Below are 12,588 nucleotides of genomic sequence, written 5' to 3' on the forward strand. Positions count from 1 at the left end.
GCTTTCTGATTACCAGAGGAGATAGAGAGGGGGGGGGAGGTTGCCACAATCAATATTTTATTCACTGCACGCCTGGGCATCTGAATACACACAACAGTATTGACTCCCTTTCTTTCTCCATCTCTCTCTTCCTCTTCACCTCTCTCTCTGACTGGGGGACATAAACCTATTGCGATTGACAGGTTGGTTGCGTAATTTTTTTTCTCCAGCTGAGAGGCAGAACGAAAGAGAGAGAGAGAGAGCGCGCGCGAGAGAGAGAGAGACAGAGACAGAGGGAGAGAGAGAGAGAGGAGAGGAGCGAGAGAGGGGAGGGCAGCGAGAGAGGGGAGGGGAGGGCAGCGAGAGAGGGGAGGGGGGCGTGGCGTAGTGTAGCGTGGTGTGGATGGTTCCGTCTGGCTCCGCACTCGACGTTTACTCCTCAAACCGATCACCGGGAACCCCTAATTTACCAGCCTTCAACCCGTGTGTAATTAATTACCCGATTCTACTTAATAAGGTAGCTATGTTTTCATTTTCACAACCTTTATGTAGGTATTTGCCTATGGTGTGTATATTGTCATAAACTCCGATTAAATTCTTTCCTTGATGACGAAGATTATTGTCTAGGAAAAGTTGAGGGAGTCTGTCCCACTCCATGGTTAATTTGTATTCGAAATCAAACAAGCAAACAAACTCTTATCCTCCAACCGTAGAGAAATATCTGACTGGTCGACTCCCTTGTCAGACCGAATCAATGGGTATGGTCAGGGTTGGCTAGGTTACCTTCTAAATGTAATCATTTACAGTTACTAGTTACCTGTCCAAAATTGTAATCAGTAACGTAATTTTTGGATTAACCAAACTCAGTAACATCATATAAGTACTTTATGCTACTTTTTGATTACTTTCCCGTAAGAGGCATTAGAAGACAAGACATCTGTAAATAGCCCACCGAACTACCTCATCCCCATGTTATTTATTTTTGCTATTTTGCACCCCAGTATCTCTACCTGCACATCATCATCTGCACATCTATCACTCCAGTGTTACTGTTAAATTGTAATTATTTTCACCTCTATGGCCTATTTATTTCCTACCTCCCTACTCTTCTACATAGATCTTAATATTTTTCTTTTATTTTGTGTTATTGACTGTAGGTTTGTTTATGTGTAACTCTGTGTTGTTGTTTTTGTCGCACTGCTTTGCTTTATCTTGGCCAGGTCGCAGTTGTAAATGAGAACTTGTTCTCAACTGGCCTATCTGGTTAAATAAAGGTGAAATAAAAAAAAAGTGCATTTGGTGTGTCATCATATTGGTCTCTGACTGCTATGATGACACACCATCCTAGAGTCTGGTGGAACAAACTTAAACTTGCTCCTTTTTTCAATGCTGAATTGAATGTAATTGGAAAAACAGAAAGGTGTCATGTATTTTTTTCCACAAAATTCCTTTCTGAATGTAAAAGTAATTCAAGAAGTAACATCTAGTTTTTCAAAAGTATCTGTAATCTGATTACAATAGTTTTTGCTGTTAACATAACTGATTACAGTTAGTGTTTTTGAAATCCAATTACGTATAACTGATTGTGCAGGGGCGACCGGGATGCTGCAGTACAGTAGCCCACTGCAGATGGCCAGCTTCTTGTGTGTGGATTTGAAATCCGGGTCACAGCACCAATGTAGTCAACTGGGTATTGAACCTGGGTTGTCGCCCCTGTTTTACCCCACTGATCTAAGGCCAAGTAAGGCACTTGAACCGGAATCTGTAGCACACTTAGGCTTTAGCAGAAGTAGTGTTTAGCCGTTACCCCACCACTCTGGGGTAGGAGAGAGGAAGTTGCGAAAGAGACAGTCCTGAAAAAGTCTTATTTTACTAAAGAAAAACCTAGCTCCTATTAAGGCCCTTGTGGAGATCAGAGATGATCTGAGGAAATAACATGAGAATATTACACTGAGCCAACCAAAGGAGGGAAGGAAAGAGAGAGTTGATGAGATGGGGAGAAAGAGAGAGTTGATGAGATGGGGAGAAAGAGAGAGTTGATGAGATGGGGAGAAAGAGAGAGTTGATGAGATGGGGAGAAAGAGAGAGTTGATGAGATGGGGAGAAAGAGAGAGTTGATGAGATGGGGAGAAAGAGAGAGTTGATGAGATGGGGAGAAAGAGAGAGGGATGGAGAGAGTGTCTTGTGGTGGTAATGTATCTCTCTCCTCTCTCGAATGGCATTCTTTATAACTCGTGTGTGTGTTTAAAGAAAATACCTGCTTTTTCAGTGTGGTTGAGTGTTCCCTAAATGTAATTTAGGGTGAAGATAATTCACTTGGAACCACTTGTCTTTTCTAGTCAGGAAAGACACCCAGGCAAACACTGTATAGGTGTGTTTGGTTGACTTTATGGGTGTGGGCAAAAGACACGCACACACACACATACACATACACACCTCGTGGCCCAATATTGATTGCAGATACAGTGAGCTCAAGGAGCAGTAGGTGTGGGGAACAGGTCCAACCTTAGAACAACATGATCAGTTATATGTAATGACATGGACAAACACGCACACAAACACACAGTAAAGAAGTGTTGTGTGTTGGTGCACACAGTTCACTGTTTGTGTCCAATATTGGAATGTGAGCGAGTTGGTCATGAGATGGGCATCAGGGAACCTAGTCTCCCAACAACCATCAGCTGATCCCATTTCAAACCCCACCTGACAGGATCTGAAATGATGGGCTTACCAATCCTCCCAGATATAAATTGGTTGGTGATGGGCTATAGGGTCTCTCTCTCTCGATCCTTCCTTCTCTCTTTCCTTCTCTCTCTCTTCATATTGAAAGGGGAAGTGGTGTCTGTCTAGTCAGAAGTGTCATAGGATTGCAGGAAGTGAAGTGGGGCTTGTGATTCTGCATCACTGTACCATCCGATTGTTTTCTACTCAGATATTACCTAATCTACCAGCTGCAAAAACATAAACACTGTGTATTTAACACACATGACCCTGTGCAAAGATAGTGTTTGTGTGTGTGTCATCCCTCTGTTGCAGGACAGGGGAAGTTTTTAATTCCAGGTGCATGTAGCTCAGTCTACCAGAAGATGGCAGTGGTACCACAGACATGCATGTAAACAAACACTAGTGTTGTGTGCATTGCAGGGGTTCTAATATAGTGGGTTGTGGCCAGTTCCTCATGGATTACAGCCAAACACTGTTAAACAGAGTTGTAGTTATTTGGTGGTAAGTCTTTTTAGGGGCTGCAATGGAAAAATGTTTGGGAACCTACCAAAATTGCAGAAAGTAAATTCTGTATTGTCACAAACCTATGCTAGGTCTAATATGTTTTGCAGTTAGTTGGGTGTGTATCTTATGAGTGTAGGAGGATTTGGAAATAGGCAGATGAATGTGATTCTGTAGCAGGGTGATAACATGTGATATTGCTAATTTGGGAAGTAAATAACAAAAAATATTTGAGCACTTAGAAGTTTCGGAGGACTGAGGGAGGGGAGTGCATCTGATGATTAGCCATATGCTGGGATATCATAACAAGAGCTGATAATGCAAGACCTTTAAGTATTCTACAGTGTATGTGCATGTGCCCGTGTGTGCTGTAGAGACTGATAAGAAACCAGCCTGCTAGCCATGTCTTAACAGATTATTACAAAACAACTGAACTCCGCTGTTTGAAGTGGCTTCCTCTCTTCTCCTCTCCTCCTACCCTTCATCTGACCTGATATGAAAGGACTGTATAGGAGTTAGCAGATTTCCATTATGCACCCTCCTCCTTATATGGCCTTTTACTTATGCAGTTCTTTCATGTCAGTGCAGATGAAGGATGGAGACTATACTATTGACATGCACTCAGGAGTAATACAACAATACTCAGGCAGGCAAATTTACATTTACATTTAAGTCATTTAGCAGACGCTCTTATCCAGAGCGACTTAAAAATTGGTGCATTCACCTTATGATATCCAGTGGAACAACCACTTTACAATAGTGCATCTAACTCTTTTAAGGGGGGGGGGGGGATTAGAAGGATTACTTTATCCTATCCTAGGTATTCCTTAAAGAGGTGGGGTTTCAGGTGTCTCCGGAAGGTGGTGATTGACTCCGCTGACCTGGCGTCGTGAGGGAGTTTGTTCCACCATTGGGGTGCCAGAGCAGCGAACAGTTTTGACTGGGCTGAGCGGGAACTGTACTTCCTCAGAGGTAGGGAGGCGAGCAGGCCAGAGGTGGATGAACGCAGTGCCCTTGTTTGGGTGTAGGGCCTGATCAGAGCCTGAAGGTACGGAGGTGCCGTTCCCCTCACAGCTCCGTAGGCAAGCACCATGGTCTTGTAGCGGATGCGAGCTTCAACTGGAAGCCAGTGGAGAGAGCGGAGGAGCGGGGTGACGTGAGAGAACTTGGGAAGGTTGAACACCAGACGGGCTGCGGCGTTCTGGATGAGTTGTAGGGGTTTAATGGCACAGGCAGGGAGCCCAGCCAACAGCGAGTTGCAGTAATCCAGACGGGAGATGACAAGTGCCTGGATTAGGACCTGCGCCGCTTCCTGTGTGAGGCAGGGTCGTACTCTGCGAATGTTGTAGAGCATGAACCTACAGGAACGGGTCACCGCCTTGATGTTGGTTGAGAACGACAGGGTGTTGTCCAGGATCACGCCAAGGTTCTTAGCACTCTGGGAGGAGGACACAATGGAGTTGTCAACCGTGATGGCGAGATCATGGAACGGGCAGTCCTTCCCCGGGAGGAAGAGCAGCTCCGTCTTGCCGAGGTTCAGCTTGAGGTGGTGATCCGTCATCCACACTGATATGTCTGCCAGACATGCAGAGATGCGATTCGCCACCTGGTTATCAGAGGGGGGAAAGGAGAAGATTAATTGTGTGTCGTCTGCATAGCAATGATAGGAGAGACCATGTGAGGATATGACAGAGCCAAGTGACTTGGTGTATAGCGAGAATAGGAGAGGGCCTAGAACAGAGCCCTGGGGGACACCAGTGGTGAGAGCACGTGGTGCGGAGACAGATTCTCGCCACGCCACCTGGTAGGAGCGACCTGTCAGGTAGGACGCAATCCAAGCGTGGGCCGCGCCGGAGATGCCCAGCTCGTAGAGGGTGGAGAGGAGGATCTGATGGTTCACAGTATCAAAGGCAGCCGATAGGTCTAGAAGGATGAGAGCAGAGGAGAGAGAGTTAGCTTTAGCAGTGCGGAGCGCCTCCGTGACACAGAGAAGAGCAGTCTCAGTTGAATGACTAGTCTTGAAACCTGACTGGTTTGGATCAAGAAGGTCATTCTGAGAGAGATAGCAGGAGAGCTGGCCAAGGACGGCACGTTCAAGAGTTTTGGAGAGAAAAGAAAGAAGGGATACTGGTCTGTAGTTGTTGACATCGGAGGGATCGAGTGTAGGTTTTTTCAGAAGGGGTGCAACTCTCGCTCTCTTGAAGACGGAAGGGACGTAGCCAGCGGTCAAGGATGAGTTGATGAGCGAGGTGAGGTAAGGGAGAAGGTCTCCGGAAATGGTCTGGAGAAGAGAGGAGGGGATAGGGTCAAGCGGGCAGGTTGTTGGGCGGCCGGCCGTCACAAGACGCGAGATTTCATCTGGAGAGAGAGGGGAGAAAGAGGTCAAAGCACAGGGTAGGGCAGTGTGAGCAGAACCAGCGGTGTCGTTTGACTTAGCAAACGAGGATCGGATGTCGTCGACCTTCTTTTCAAAATGGTTGACGAAGTCATCCGCAGAGAGGGAGGAGGGGGGAGGAGGGGGAGGAGGATTCAGGAGGGAGGAGAAGGTGGCAAAGAGCTTCCTAGGGTTAGAGGCAGATGCTTGGAATTTAGAGTGGTAGAAAGTGGCTTTAGCAGCAGAGACAGAAGAGGAGAATGTAGAGAGGAGGGAGTGAAAGGATGCCAGGTCCGCAGGGAGGCGAGTTTTCCTCCATTTCCGCTCGGCTGCCCGGAGCCCTGTTCTGTGAGCTCGCAATGAGACGTCGAGCCACGGAGCAGGAGGGGAGGACCGAGCCGGCCTGGAGGATAGGGGACATAGAGAGTCAAAGGATGCAGAAAGGGAGGAGAGGAGGGTTGAGGAGGCAGAATCAGGAGATAGGTTGGAGAAGGTTTGAGCAGAGGGAAGAGATGATAGGATGGAAGAGGAGAGAGTAGCGGGGGAGAGAGAGCGAAGGTTGGGACGGCGCGATACCATCCGAGTAGGGGCAGTGTGGGAAGTGTTGGATGAGAGCGAGAGGGAAAAGGATACAAGGTAGTGGTCGGAGACTTGGAGGGGAGTTGCAATGAGATTAGTGGAAGAACAGCATCTAGTAAAGATGAGGTCAAGCGTATTGCCTGCCTTGTGAGTAGGAGGGGAAGGTGAGAGGGTGAGGTCAAAAGAGGAGAGGAGTGGAAAGAAGGAGGCAGAGAGGAATGAGTCAAAGGTAGACGTGGGGAGGTTAAAGTCACCCAGAACTGTGAGAGGTGAGCCATCCTCAGGAAAGGAACTTATCAGGGCATCAAGCTCATTGATGAACTCTCCAAGGGAACCTGGAGGGCGATAAATGATAAGGATGTTAAGCTTGAAAGGGCTGGTAACTGTGACAGCATGGAATTCAAAGGAGGTGATAGACAGATGGGTCAGGGGAGAAAGAGAGAATGTCCACTTGGGAGAGATGAGGATCCCAGTGCCACCACCCCGCTGACCAGAAGCTCTCGGGGTGTGCGAGAACACGTGGGCAGACGAGGAGAGAGCAGTAGGAGTAGCAGTGTTATCAGTGGTAATCCATGTTTCCGTCAGTGCCAAGAAGTCGAGGGACTGGAGGGAAGCATAGGCTGAGATGAACTCTGCCTTGTTGGCCGCAGATCGGCAGTTCCAGAGGCTGCCGGAGACCTGGAACTCCACGTGGGTCGTGCGCGCTGGGACCACCAAATTAGAGTAGCAGCGGCCACGCGGTGTGAAGCGTGGCCGCTTCACACCGCCTCAATGACCAACCAGATCAGGTGACTAACCTGATCAATGACCAGCATTGACCAGCCATACTCAACTGGCGGATGTTGCCTATATGTAAAACAAATATTCTGTCGGGATTTGGGATTTGAGCTTACTGCTGTTGAGAGTTGTAATAGTAGAATACACATGGTTACATTTTGAAATGTGGTAGGGTACTGTCATTCATTTACAGACCTTGCTTTGAGAGATATTTATAACCTGCCAGAAATGTCCAGTTGATCAACTACTAGCCATGTTAGCTAGATGGGTAAATTAGGCTAACCAGCTATCTAAATCTTGTAATTATCATTGCAAGATTACTCTACCCCCCAGGGGGCCGACATTGATTTTGTTGAGTCACTCAGGTATCATAACACACGGCCCTGGGCAAAATATGTAGATTTGCAGGAAATTAGCTTTAAAACTGCAAAAGAACACAGACACTGGACAGAGGAACTCTGCCTAGAAAGCCAGCATCCCGGAGTCGCCTCTTCACTGTTGGCGTTGAGACTGGTGTTTTGCGGGTACTATTTAATGAAGCTGCTAGTTGAGGACTTGTGAGGCGTCTGTTTCTCAAACTAGACACTCTAATGTACTTGTCCTCTCAGTTGTGCACCGGGGCCTCCCACTCCTCTTTCTATTCTGGTTAGAGCCAGTTTGCGCTGTTCTGTGAAGGGAGTAGTACACAGCGTTGTATGAGATCTTCAGTTTCTTGGCAATTTCTCGCATGGCATAGCCTTCATTTCTCAAAACAAGAATAGACTGACGAGTTTCAGAAGAAAGTTCTTTGCTTCTGGCCATTTTGAGCCTGTAATCGAACCCACAAATGCTGACGCTCCAGATACTCAACTAGTCTAAAGAAGGACAGTTTATTGCTTCTTTAATCAGGACAACAGTTTTCAGCTGTGCAAACATAATTACAAAAGGGTTTTCTAATGATCAATTAGCCTTTTAAAACGATAAACTTGGATTAGCTAACACAACATGCCATTGGAACACAGGAGTGATGGTTGCTGAGAATGGGCCTCTGTACGCCTATGTACAGTGAGGGAAAAAAGTATTTGATCCCCTGCTGATTTTGTACGTTTGCCCACTGACAAAGAAATTATCAGTCTATAATTTTAATGGTAGGTTTATTTGAACAGTGAGAGACAGAATAACAACAAAAATATCCAGAAAAATGCATGTCAAAAATGTTATAAATTGATTTGCATTTTAATGAGGGAAATAAGTATTTGACCCCTTCTCAATCAAAAAGATTTCTGGCTCCCAGGTGTCTTTCATACAGGTAACGAACGGAGATTAGGAGCACACTCTTAAAGGGAGTGCTCCTAATCTCAGTTTCTTACCTGTATAAAAGATACCTGTCCACAGAAGCAATCAATCAATCAGATTCCAAACTCTCCACCATGGCCAAGACCAAAGAGCTCTCCAAGGATGTCAGGGACAAGATTGTAGACCTACACAAGGCTGGAATGGGCTACAAGACCATCGCCAAGCAGCTTGGTGAGAAGGTGACAACAGTTTCTGTGATTATTCGCAAATGGAAGAAACACAAAAGAACTGTCAATCTCCCTCAGCCTGGGGCTCCATGCAAGATCTCACCTCGTGGAGTTGCAATGATCATGAGAACGGTGAGGAATCAGCCCAGAACTACACAGGAGGATCTTGTCAATGATCTCAAGGCAGCTGGGACCATAGTCATCAAGAAAACAATTGGTAACACACTATGCCGTGAAGGACTGAAATCCTGCAGCGCCCGCAAGGTCCCCCTGCTCAAGAAAGCACATATACATGCCCGTCTGAAGTTTGCCAATGAACATCTGAATGATTCAGAGGACAACTGGGTGAACGTGTTGTGGTCAGATGAGACCAAAATGGAGTTCTTTGGCATCAACCCAACTTGCCGTGTTTGGAGGAGGAGGAATGCTGCCTATGACCCCAAGAAACCATCCCCACCGTCAAACATGGAGGTGGAAACAGTATGCTTTGGGGGTGTTTTTCTGCTAAAGGGACAGGACAACTTCACAGCATCAAAGGGACGATGGACGGGGCCATGTACCGTCAAATCTTGGGTGAAAACCTCCTTCCCTCAGCCAGGGTATTGAAAATGGGTCGTGGATGGGTATTCCAGCATGACAATGACCCAAAACACACGGCCAAGGCAACAAAGGAGTGGCTCAAGAAGAAGCACATTAAGGTCCTGGAGTGGCCTAGCCAGTCTCCAGACCTTAATCCCATAGAAAATCTGTGGAGGGAGCTGAAGGTTCGAGTTGCCAAACGTCAGCCTCGAAACCTTAATGACTTGAAGAAGATCTGCAAAGAGGAGTGGGACAAAATCCCTCCTGAGATGTGTGCAAACCTGGTGGCCAACTACAAGAAACGTCTGACCTCTGTGATTGCCAACAAGGGTTTTGCCACCAAGTACTAAGTCATGTTTTGCAGAGGGGTCAAATACTTATTTCCCTCATTAAAATGCAAATCAATTCATAACATTTTTCACATGCGTTTTTCTGGATTTCTTTGTTGATATTCTGTCTCTCACTGTTCAAATAAACCTACCATTAAAATTATAGACTGATCATTTCTTTGTCAGTGGGCAAACGTACAAAATCAGCAGGGGATCAAATACTTTTTTCCCTCACTGTAGATATTCCATTAAAAGTCAGCCGTTTCCAGCTACAATAGTCATTTACAACATTAACAATGTCTCCACTGTATTTCTGATCAATTTCATGTTATTTTAATGGACAAAAAATGCGCTCTTCTTTCAAAAACAAGGACATTTCTAAGTGACCCCAAACTTTTGAACGGTAGTGTATATATATTTTTTTATTTCTTTACAAATTGATACTTGGAGTCAAATATTTATATAATATCGTCCAAAAAGAATATTGCTATAGTAACTCTATTGACCCCCCCCCATCACTCATTCGGACGTCTTTGGAAACTCATCAATGAGTCACCTGATCTTGTGAGCTAAGGCTAGGATGGATTCCATTGTCAATACCACAAAGGCACATACACACACTTACACGTGGGTGGTGTGTAGACGGTTCCCAGGGATCCCAGAAATGAATCTCACCCCCAGCTCCCCATTGGCCGTCTGTCAGTGATTGACATGTCTTTGTCCAATAGTTCTACCCTAGGCCCCACCTCATCCTCCCTCCCTCTATTCCTTCTCTCACATTCACTCCAACTCGCAGCTAGAGTACAGTTAGATCTGCCGTCTTCCAACAGAGAGAGAGAGAGTGTGTGTGTGTGTTATCTGACGTGAGAGAATAGGACAGGCTCGGAAATCATGGGGTTCCCACACCCCGAGTGGGTACAGGTCAGTGAAACACTGTCACTGTGTGTGTCTGACTCTGTCTCTTTCTATTCATCTTTCTCTCTCTCTGTCTGTCTTTTCATAGCTCAGGAAAAGGTGTGTTTTGTTACTGTTGGCTTTCTTTTATAATTGAAGTTGCTGTGTGTGTGTGTGTGTGTGTGTGTGTGTGTGTGTGTGTGTGTGTGTGTGTGTGTGTGTGTGTGTGTGTGTGTGTGTGTGTGTGTGTGTGTGTGTGTGTGTGTGTGTGTGTCTTGCATTACTTTGTCTGAGCGTGTTTGTGAGCGAACTCTGCATGCTGCCACCTGGCTGGTGAGAGATCCAGAGTGGTGGTTGGTGGGAGGTCATCGGCCTTGGCCTCCCCCAATTAGAGTGAGTGCCTGCTGTACATCTAGTGTTGTCCCTTGGACTCAAGCATGCAACACAATTTCATAAGAAACTGTATCAGTCAACTCCTATTGACCCACAGTAGACTACTAGCCCTTGTTTCTTTGTCAGAAATATGAACTGATATATGAACTTTATTTGAATTTTGTATCTTTCATTTGCCACCCTCCTTTCTCTCCTCCTAATCTTCCTCCTTTCTCAGTGGCTACTCCCTGCAGCACCGGTCTAACCGGAACCATTGTTAAATGTTTGTCACTGTGAATATCGCAGCTGCACACACCTCACACTTCTCTCTCTCAATAGAGAAAGAAATACTTTCTTTTTTAAAATGAAGAGTTGGGGGAATTTCTCTTTTACTTTCTAAAACAATTCTGCAAGTTCATAAAGACACACAGACATATGTCCAGAGGTGTGTGTGTGTTTAGGAGGTATGGTATTAGTTGTAGGTGGCTTTCCTGCTGTTGTGTCCTTATTTACAGAAAACAACATTTATAGAGCACAGTGTGTGTATGTTTTTAATACCTAAATGAAAGTGTGTGTGTGTAGGGTAATACAGTACGGTACATGCAGGTAACGGAAGCATGAGTATTTGCATGAAGTGAGCGTTATTTCCATACGGAGTGAATGAGTGAAAGCAGAGGGAGTGAATGAGTGAAAGCAGAGGGAGTGAATGAGTGAAAGCAGAGGGAGTGAATGGAAGTGTGTGTAGACTCTCTCTGTTTCTCCAGGAACCATTTTAGGAAATGAATGCCATGATAAAGGGGAGACCTTGCCAGGAGGGCGCACCCACACTCACACACATGCTTGTACATGCAAGCATGCACACACACACACACACACACACACACACACACACACACACACACACACACACACACACACACACACACACACACACACTGCAGCTCTGTTAGTAGGACACCAGGTTGCTGATCTTGCCATGCTCTTTTTCTGGGTCAGTCTGTTTGGAGCCATCTCTCTAATCTCTCACTTGTTTCACCACGTCTGAGCAGCTCACCTGCCTCAATGTTTCTGTCAACACACACTTACTCTCAGATAGTCATAAACGTGTTCAGGAGCGCATGTCTGACCAGTTTTAGATTATTTGAATCTGCTGTTTAGGTTTTTAAAGAACACACACAAATAATGCTGGATTAAACATCACACTGCTGTGTCATACCTCCACCTTTGTCCTGTTTCTCTCTGTTTAGTGTCTGCTCTGTGACCAGAGAGGGAGAAAGGGATGTAGAGAGATGAGATATAATTAACTTTATCTTTAAATAAAGCTGGAATCCGTAGCTGTGAAACTGCCAAGTCCATTTGCAATATTACAACAAAGACTTTACTTCAAACCAAGAACATTGTTTTTTTCCCCATCAGACATCAGTGAACGCGCAATAGAACAGCAGAGTGATTTTATAACAAAGATGCTCCATTTCCTAAACAAAATAAAAACAAATGCACCTGGGGTGACTGTTTCACCTTATGCGGATCTCAAATCAAATTGTGTTTGTCAGATGCTTCATAAACAACAGGTGTAGATGTAACCAGTGTGAAATGGCTAGCGGGATGCGCGCTAATAGCGTTTCAATCGGTGACGTCACTCGCTCTGAGACCTTGAAGTCGTTGTTCCCCTTGCTCTGCAAGGGCTGCGGCTTTTGTGGAGCGATGGGTAACGATGTTTCGAGGGTGGCTGTTGTCGATGTGTGCAGAGGGTCCCTGGTTTGAGCCCAGGTAGGGGCGAGGAGAGGGACGGAAGCTAATCTGTTACATTGACTAACAGTGAAATGCTTACTTACGGGTCCTTCCCAACAATGCAGAGAGAAAAAAATAACAGGAGTAATAAATACACAATAAGTAATGTAAACTGGGCTATATACACTTAGTACCAGTACCGAGTCGATGTGCATGGGTACGAGGTAATTGAGCTCCTTGCGGTCTG

General features: G+C 45.8%; 1 protein-coding gene across 3 annotated transcripts in view; it reads left to right on the plus strand.

Moving 5' to 3' along the window:
- The first annotated feature begins 358 nt into the window (after window positions 1-358).
- LOC139583516 (phospholipase D1-like) overlaps window positions 359-12,588 on the plus strand; it is a 33,543-nt gene continuing 21,313 nt past the window's right edge. For 2 of the 3 annotated variants that reach the window (XR_011676565.1, XM_071414685.1), the window contains exon 1: window positions 359-496. The gene's annotated coding sequence lies outside the window, so the exon portion shown is untranslated. Of the gene's footprint in view, window positions 497-10,133; window positions 10,266-12,588 lie in introns of those variants that run through there. The other variant, XM_071414686.1, reaches the window with a different exon arrangement.

The sequence above is a fragment of the Salvelinus alpinus genome, chromosome 8, assembly GCF_045679555.1.
Source record: "Salvelinus alpinus chromosome 8, SLU_Salpinus.1, whole genome shotgun sequence".
Lineage (NCBI taxonomy): Eukaryota > Metazoa > Chordata > Actinopteri > Salmoniformes > Salmonidae > Salvelinus > Salvelinus alpinus.